This window comes from Cydia fagiglandana, chromosome 22, assembly GCF_963556715.1.
Source record: "Cydia fagiglandana chromosome 22, ilCydFagi1.1, whole genome shotgun sequence".
Classification (NCBI taxonomy): domain Eukaryota; kingdom Metazoa; phylum Arthropoda; class Insecta; order Lepidoptera; family Tortricidae; genus Cydia; species Cydia fagiglandana.
In genome coordinates, this window is record NC_085953.1 from 6,169,841 (window position 1) to 6,179,745 (window position 9,905).

The following is a 9,905-nucleotide window of genomic DNA, read 5'->3' on the forward strand; positions in this document are numbered from 1 at the left end:
ATTTGTTGTTATAGCGGCAACAGAAATACATCATCTGTGAAAATTTCAACTGTCTAGCTATCACGGTTCGTGAGATACAGCCTGGTGACAGACAGACGGACAGACGGACGGACGGACGGACGGACGGACGGACGGACGGACGGACGGACGGACGGACGGACGGACAGCGAATTCTTAGTAATAGGGTCCCGTTTTACCCTTTGGGTACGGAACCCTAAAAATATGAGCACTTTTGAGCTACATACTCTAAAACCTATTATGTTATGTACTTACTAAATAATTGGTAAACATTTATTTACAATTGAAATTAATAGGTATACTTACACCCAGTACAAAATAAGAAAGAAAGCTCATCACATAGTAGGCCTGTAGCTCAGGTGTTTCTGACGCAATAGCGAAAAAGGTTTACTACCCTAATAAAAAACCATTCATACCTTTCAGTTTCTCGTATCTTAACCAACTTGCTAGCTGAAAACACAACCTTAATACATACAACTTGAGGTCTAATATACAACAGCGATAGGATAAAGATGAGAGTTTATGAACGGGATGCATTGAGAAGCAGAATTTTAAAAGTAGCTCTTGTGTTTTATGCTTTCTTTACGCACCATTTATGTGTATTCTTTTAAGCCCATTTTTATAGACAAATCTGTGGCCATGTGTTATCGATAAATATTTAGTTTGGATATGAAACGTGTTTGGATGTTTGCTTGTGGAAGTCATACAGCTAAACTGTATTTACTTTCAATCGCAGGCACAGAATAAATTATAGTACTAGGTACAGAAGACTCACTCTCTAACAAACAAAACGCGTCTGTCACGATCAGCACAGATATGGCCGCTAGGTGGCGACAGCGCCACGCGCGGCTTATGGCAAACCCCAAAATTGGGGTCGAACGGATGTACTTTTAGGTACCTGTAGCAAAGCGACGAAATCGCGGAGTGAGCCACGCCTCTGTCGCAGGGAAACATTGATCATCGAATTTTAAACAAATAAGGAATTGTTTTCTGAACTTTCTTTTCTATTTCTATCATAAAATGTTTAGGCTTGCGTTCATAAATAAACTCCCTAATTCTCAAAAATCTGCAATCAAAGTTTCCCCACGTTTCAAATTAATCCTGTTTTACGGTACCTATAGGTTCAACTGGCTACCAGTGAGTTTTACGGTACTCGAAAATAAAATTTTGCTATTTAATTTTCTATCTTCCATAATTATACAACAGCATCACAATGTATGCGCCAGTTTTCGCGGTCCTCGGCCAGGTTCTTTAGGTCCCTGTAAGACATTGTTGTGTATAGCTTGCTCGTGGTTTTCCTCTTCCTCTCCTAGCTTCGATTGTGCCTTCTAATACAGTTTTAAAGAAAGTGTCGTGTCTTATACTCCACCGACAGGAGCCATGCTCTTAAATTATGATGATGATGATCACAATGTGACAGCATCACACGATTGGGCTACACATTTAATATATCTTCCTTTAAGCGTTGTCCCGGCATTTTGCCACGGTTCATGGGAGCCTGGGGTACGCTTGGCAACTAATCAAAGGAATTGGCGTAGGCACTAGTTTTTACAAAAGCGCCTGCCATCTGACCTTCTAACCCAGAGGGTAACCTAGGTCTTATTGGGATTAGTCCGCTTTTTCACGATGTTTTCCTGCACCGACGAGCGAATGGTAAATATCAAATGATATTTCTTACAATATGTTCCGACAAACTCGATTGCAAGTCGCACGCTCTTAGCGCTAGGCCACCAGCGCTTCGGGCGAAATATTTAATCATCATCATCATCATCATCTCAGCCATAAGACGTCCACTGCTGAACATAGGCCTCCCCCTTATGGGGGGTGAATGCCATAATCGCCACGCTTGGCAGGCGGGTTGGCGATCGCAGTCGAGTACACCGAATTTGAGGGACGCTGCTGCCCGTCCACCGGTGGTCTTGTACGTAGTTTAAGGACATACCCGGGTCCAATATTTAATTATGTATTTAAATATTTAATATCGACTTTATTTTATTCTTGTTATGGCAGAAAATCAAATAGGTAGGCAGGCAAGTAAATAAAACCATCCATCAATCACTAGCTTTACAATAAAGCGCCTGTAATCAGGTAATTTTGCTTGTATCTAACTATTGTAACCAAATTAACCCTTTTTCGGCCCGATGGCGTTGATCAGCACTAATTAGCAGTGAAACTGTTTGATGGCCGGCACTCATTAACTAGGTTTTAAAATCGCAGGCAGGCATTTATTCTGTTTTATTCAATCCCAATAGGTTGAACGAGCGTAGATGAATCGAGGTTTCGGTGGAAGTTCTGATTAGGGGCTGTCCATAAATTACGTCATCGATTTTTGACAATTTTTGGACCCCCCCCCCCTAAAATCATCCAAACATCATGCTTCGAATGACCCCGTTTCCTCCTGCATCATGCTACCGCCATCCGATGGACAAACCCCCCCCCCCTAATTTGAAATTACGTAATTTATGAATAACCCCTTATGAAATTTGTTAAAAGTTATGACATGATTATGATACGACCTTGACACGACTTATAGCCCGCACAAATAATAATAATCAGACTCTCGCTAGGTGGTTGGATCAAGGGTCAGATGCAGAAGGCGGTGATCTTGGACACGGCGCGGATAGTCCGCCGGTGCCTCTCTCTGCGGCCCTAACCACCGGCAGCTTGGGCCCTGCCCCGCTGCTGGCGGCACCCTAGGTTAGGTTTTTTATAATGTGTTTATACTTATGTTTTGTTGTTTTTTATGTGTTTTTGTATTTGACTTTTATATTCATGTTATAAATGACCTAGCCTAAGAAGAAAAATAAATAAATAAATGACATCAGAATAATATTTATTTGAAAAAAACTTTGTTAACATATATATCCCGTGACCCCACATTGTGACGTGGCAGCCGGGATTCACAATTCGTAGGTTAAAGGTTAAGGGCCACTTGCACCATTCACTAACCCGGAGTTAACCGGTTAAACCATGGAGTCACCATGGTTACCAGTACAATTTGACACTGTGTTAACAGTTTAACCGATTAAGCCCGGGTTAGTGGAATGGTGCAAGTGGGCCTAAGAAAAAACTAATCTATGTTCGTTTTTTTAGCATTAGAAAGAACTCCACAGATGCAAGCGTGCAGTTTTTATCAGGCTCTTTAATTGTTAATAATTATTGAATTATCTAATGTAGCATGGTCAATACATATAATTTACTTCAAATTATTACCGCTAAAAGTGCCGGATTTGGAACCACAAGCTTACTTCTGCGAAGTTCTTTCTAATGCTAAAAAAACGGACTGTAACTATATAGGATTAAGGAAAATATGAAATTCAAAAATAGAAAAAAGCTCTGAAGAAAGAATGAGCGCGCCGCGCTCTGAAAAAAGTAATGAAAAAAGGGTGTGTGTGTGTGTATGCGAGTGTGTGTAAGGCTACAGAGATTGTTATCATGTAAGTGATTAGGTGATGACCTGATGACCTTTAACAGCATCTCAGTTTGATTGTAGTTCATCATCATCATCATCATCTCTTCCATAAGACGTCCACTGCTGAACATAGGCCTCCCCCTTGGACCTCCATAAGTGCCGGTTGAAAGCGACCCGCATCCAGCGTCTTCCGGCGTCCTTAACAAGGTCGTCTATCCATCTTGTGGGTGGACGTCCTACGCTGCGCTTGCTAGTCCGTGGTCTATTGTAGTTAAGACCTATCAACCAGTTATTATTTATGTGTTTTGCTTCAAGGGGAGACTTTTCAGATGTTGCATGCTTTAACTACTGTATTGTAAATATACGGATGCAGGAAGTTAGGAGAACGCCTCGCGAATGTGGCTTTTGTGATGGGTGTAGGAATTTTTAAAACTTGATTACGGATTAGGGTAAGGTATTCTTCCGAATTTATAGTTTTTTGAGTCACAAACACAACACGCACCACGCTAGTTGTGTGCATGCCCAGTTGGGCATGTGCTTAGGCAGAGGGGAAATAGTGCGAATACCGACTCCCTTGAGTGGAGACCACGGACTAGCAACCGCAGCGTAGGACGTCCACCCACAAGATGGACAAACGACCTTGATAAGGTCGCCGGAAGACGCTGGATGTGGGTCGTTTCCAACCGGCACGTATGGAGGTCCAAGGGGGAGGCCTATGTTCAGCAGTGGACGTCTTATGGCTGTGAGATGATGATGATGATGACCGACTCCCTTCCCGGTGTTGCTCGAAGTTTAATGTGGAGATGCGTTTTTGTTTAAAGTATGATGGCAAGTACATATATTGCCCCTATGGACTTGTACGAACACTTGACTTGCCTTTATTGAGAGAAATCAAAAAAGAGTCTTCTTCTTCCTGGCGTTATCCCGGCATTTTGCCACGGCTCATGGGAGCCTGGGGTCCGCTTGACAACTAATCCCATGATTTGACGTAGGCACTAGTTTTTACGAAAGCGACTGCCATCTGACCTTCCAACCCAGAGGGGAAACTAGGACTTATTGGGATTAGTCCGGTTTCCTCACGATGTTTTCCTTCACCGAAAAGCGACTGGCAAATATCAAATGATATTTCGTACATAAGTTCCGAAAAACTCATTGGTACGAGTCGGGGTTTGAACCCGCGACCTCCGGATTGAAAGTCGTACGCTCTTACCGCTAGACCACCAGCGCTTAAAAAAAAAACTAAAAAAAATAGCTTAGAAATTAAAAAAGAGTAACGAATATAAACCATATTAATGCAAACTTTGTATGTAAAGTTTCGTAACGATTCGTAAATATAAAATAACCAATTCATAAAATTAATTTAAATTGCGCAAATATTATTTTAAAGTTTGGATTTGAAATATTTCGATACCGAAACAAGGTAGGTAGCCTTTGCAAACCTAGGAATTAATTAAAACATTTTAAGGGACCGTTTTTAGGTCGTCCGTTAAATTGGGTTTTTATTTTTTTAGGTCCCTGTATATCAATTACACTGTGAGACATAATTTTGAACGCGAACTGCCGACTGCATTACTGCCGCATGTCAAAATCGATGTTACTGCCCGGATTTTTGGCATTTGCAGCAGTAATGCAGTCGGCAGTAATGTCACGCTTCTATACTGCCGCAGTAGGTAATGCTGGTGCAGTTTGAATACAAACATCACCTTTATGGTAACGTTCCATTTCTAACCGCAGCTGCACTACCGGTACTGAACGCGTCGCTGTCATTGTCAATTTTCATAGTAAAATTGACAGTAATGCAGCTGCGGTTAGAAATGGAATGTTAAGATCACTTATTTTAAAATTCTGTGTTTTTTAAGTACTTAAGTAATATCTACATATGCGTTGCGTGTAATGCGTTGGTCAGACCTAGTCGAAAATGCATTCAATGGACCACTCCATGAATGTAGGTACAAGAAGAGCAGTACGGGAATGTACAGTACGGCACAGAATAAATAATAGTAAGGTAAAGGCACCTATTACCGTGGTAGTTAAGGAACTTTTCGAAAGAGATCCAAAAATTAAGGGTATCAATGCTGTCTAACAGCCAGGAATATTTTTTTTACATCAGAGCATTTAATGAACTTTCCGTTTCACACGTTTTTGGATTCATTTTGGCTTATTATATGTATTAAAACATTTTTTGAAGCCAAAATGACCCAATCTTCTATTACCGTGGCAAGGGACAGGCAGTGATTCTATTATCGCGAATTGAGCTTTCATTACCGAGGGTACAATTGGCATGATTTTTCTGCACTCGTTAATAGAAACCAAACTCAAAATTCGAAACCTAATACCGAGGGTTAAAACAATAATAATGACGTGGGTTCTGTATATTATGTTTGTGCCATTAAGTTTAATAATGACACAAAAATAAAAAATAAAACTATAGGAGTATGTTTAAAAATACCAAAAATACAATACCAAACAGTCACTCGGTAATAGATAACTCTTTAAGAGCCTATTACCGACCCATTCGATATTTCTCTGGGTCGGTAATAGATTTCTATACATTCTATCACCGAGGGTAATCTGATCCTACCATCGGTAATAGGCTTAATTTGGAGTTTGATTAAACCTAATTCCGACCCATAAAAAGAATAAAACACAGATGGTTTTTCAAATAAAATCAAACACGTATATTACAAGCTTCTTGTAAAGAGAAAATCGCATAACCGGCAAGTAAATTTTAGGTTTTATCTCATAATAAAAAAAAGTTGACAGATTAAGGGTTCCCATAGAAACAAGGAAATCGGTGCTGAAGTTTTTGTTAAAAATTAAGGGTTAGTTGAATACTTTCCATACCACGGAAATAGCTCTTTAATAGCGTGAATAGATCAAGATTGGAATAAATAAAAGAATTATAAAACTGATAATTTGTACCAAAACTAAAGAGTATATAACAAAACTACAACTTTTTCTATTACCGTGGCATACCACGGAAATACTTACCACAGAAGTAATTGGCGCCTATCACCGCTGTATTTTGTTTTCCATTTTAAACGTATTTCCCGGTCAAAAACTTAGTTAAAAGTAATTCAAAATCGTGTAGAAAACAATACACAACCTCTTAAAAGGCATTGCACTAGTTTATTTGCCATAGTTATTACGTAAAACACTAAGTAAGATTGGAGTGCACTTAACTGTGGTGTCACGCGTCTGTATGGAATAACCGGCTCTTGCGCTGCCGTCGCACAAACTGACGAATCGCGAGTTTTTTGTTACCCTCACACAAATGCACACTAATGGGCACGATAGACCAATGAATGAGCTTGTTTTGTGTATGTTTTGTTTCTTCGGGAATAAATCTGTTTGCTTGCAAAATGCGTATTTGTAAACACCGCGGTGTTAGACGTCGATTCTGATACCCGCGTTAATAGCCGCCGTTACCTTACTAAGTACAGAAGACTCACTCTCTAACAAAACGCGTCTGTTACGATCAGCACAGATATGGCCCTAGGTGGCGACAGCGCCACGCGCGGCTTATGGCAAACCCCAAAATTGGTGTGGAACGGATGTACTTTTAGCTACCTGTAGCAAAGCGACGAAATCGCGGAGTGAGCCACGCCTGAGTACGCAAAGAATGGCAACGGATTGTGAAGCTTGCCACCGGCCCTGATATGACGACCACGACCACTCTGACAAGAGTGTGACGACAAAGAAGAAGAATATCTACATTTAGGGCGCCTGTACACGGTGCCGCCTCCGCGCCGACACCGCACCGCCGCCGCACCTCCGCGCTATGTACACGAGACGCGTAAAGCCAGCCGCCGCGCCGCTGCCGCACCTCCGCGCTATGTACACGAGACACGTAAAGCCCGCCACCGCGTCGCCGCCGCGGCGGGTTTTAAGGTTTCCAACGACAGCTGCACTACTGTTCATTTTACTATGGAAATTGACAATGACAGCAACGCGTTCAGTACCGGTAGTGCAGCTGCGGTTAGAAATGGAATGTACCATTACGCGTCTCGTGTACATAGCGCGGAGGTGCGGCGGCGATGCGGTGTCGACACGGAGGCGGTACCGTGTACACGAGCCCGTGCGGTGGCAGTGCGGTGTCGGCGCGGAGGCGGCACGGTGTACACGTGCCCTTATATGTTAGTCCTTATTTAGGGAACTTAATCTACCATAAAGGATAATTTTCATACTAAACTAGGTTGTAGTGTAGAATACGTGTTTAGATGTGCCGTATCATCAAATATGAAGACGCATTCAATGATGCATGCGAGCCACTTTAGACTAGCTCGTAGCTTTATCGATTTTACTGCCATACGGGTACATTATAAAGTATTGACCGTAAAACATCCGACTATAATCCAATATTAAAACTATGGTCGGCAAGTTCAGTAAATAAATTAAGTACCTATAAATAAACAGTCAATGTTTCTATTTGTTTTTTAGAGTTCTGTATCCAAAGGGTAAAAACGGGACCCTATTACTAATAGTTACTCCACTGTCCGTCTGTACGCGTCTACAGGGTGCTTCCTGTAACAGGAGCAATAAATTAAACTAAAGGCTGTACTCGTCAATCTGACCAACATTTGTTCAGCAACTTTAAAAAAAATATGAATCCTTTAGACTTCCTCTTTTTCATACAAAATAAATAATGCCTTCAATGTACGCTGACGTCAGTGTGTTTGATGTTACTTGTCACGTTTTTAACATAACAAAATTCGCAATACATTGCGCCTTACTTTAAAATGTATTAAAAACCAAACCACAAATTATTTTTAAGAGTCGCTGAACAAATGTTGGTCAGTATGAGGAGTACAACATACAGTTTAATTTTTTGCTCATATTACAGGCCACACCTGGTAAAATACACTATTTTAAATCGAGTAAGCCAAACAACAGTATCTCAAGACACGTGATTTTTTGCTTAACACGGCATGGTATTTAACCAAAGAGGAAAATGGTAACTACGTTTGTATATAGAAAGCGGTCGACCACTTCCCTCTTAGGGAAACCCAGATGAAAATAAGTAAATCGCCTTTAAACAAACATATCAGAATCTTCATTGTCAGAGACAAAACCGAAAAACAATTTTTCACTCGAGATCGCTTTACCGCGCCTGTCATCTGTCAGGGAACATGAATTACACGGGTTATGTGGCTTTACATGTGACGTGACAATGTTATTTCTATTGTAAATAACATGTTTGATAACAATAATCTAAAAACGGATGACAAAAGAGCTGGCAGCTTTTTCGCTCAATGCATAAAGGTGACATTTGCTGCCGCATTTTTTCCCGCGATAGTGAATTTCATTCCGTCATTCAACTTTAGTATTATGATTCAGAGAGGAAATGCTGCCAGCATACTCGGTACCGATGGCCAGATTTAGAATAAAGAATTTTAATCAAATTAATGAATTCGACATTTATTTATGTTATTCAACAATATGTCGACTGATTGAAAATCTTTATTATTAATTTATATTAGATCAACTTATATTTACAAGGTTTAGATTAGAACAGATCATGATGTGTGAGTCGCGGAAATACATATTTCAAAAGATTGAAAATTCTCAGAAATTTCTGGAAACTAATGTTAACTAGATACCTAGTAAGGCACCTAATGAAGGCAAATAAATATCTCTATATTTACCCTTCTAGGTAAATATAGAGACATTCTGATAAGTCAGAGATCTACCTTATCTGTGTGCGTACCGGTTTGTGCGAACGCTAACTATAAGTACCTACTATTATTGGACTGTTATTGCTTATAACTTGCAGTAAATTGCAATTTAATACGATAATATTCAGAAAAACCCATCTGTTGACCAGTACGAGGCTCTATTAACAGACTTTTGCTATTAAGTACTTATTCTACTACTTAAACTTAAAATGGCTAATAAATGGTAGGAAATACTTGATCGTTAAATCTCTTCGTTACTAAAGTGACTAGCCACCGTTCGCTATTCCCACATTTTGATTATTTTTATTGGCATATTATAAAGACTTTGGTCTTTGCGGCTGACTCACCGCCTGCCACCATGCTGGGCGCTCTACGGGCGGTCGGAAACCAAACCAAATTCGCTTGACCTACAAAACAATGCTACAAATGTAGCAAGTTTGGACACACGTTCGAAATGAAGTCTCAAGTTTGAGTGGGCGAGTGGCAGTTGTTTTCCGAGTCATCAAGGCATTGTCAGCAGGACTCCGAACCTGTCATATTGAAGCACAGGAATTTAAACTTTATCTGTCAACATGTATGGTTGTTTTTGGTTTGGGATTATGTTGTGGATTTGGCAAAATTTCTTAGAATCAATTTCTATCCGGGTAATTAGCGAGCTTCTGTCAAGTGAGTAATGATTTATCTGTAAGTCGACGGATTTAAGTATCTTTATACAGGTTTATGTTAGTTTACAAAGTTAACATGAAGTTTAAAAACATGTGATAAACCATTTTTAAACTGCACTCCCATCTAAAGTGTCT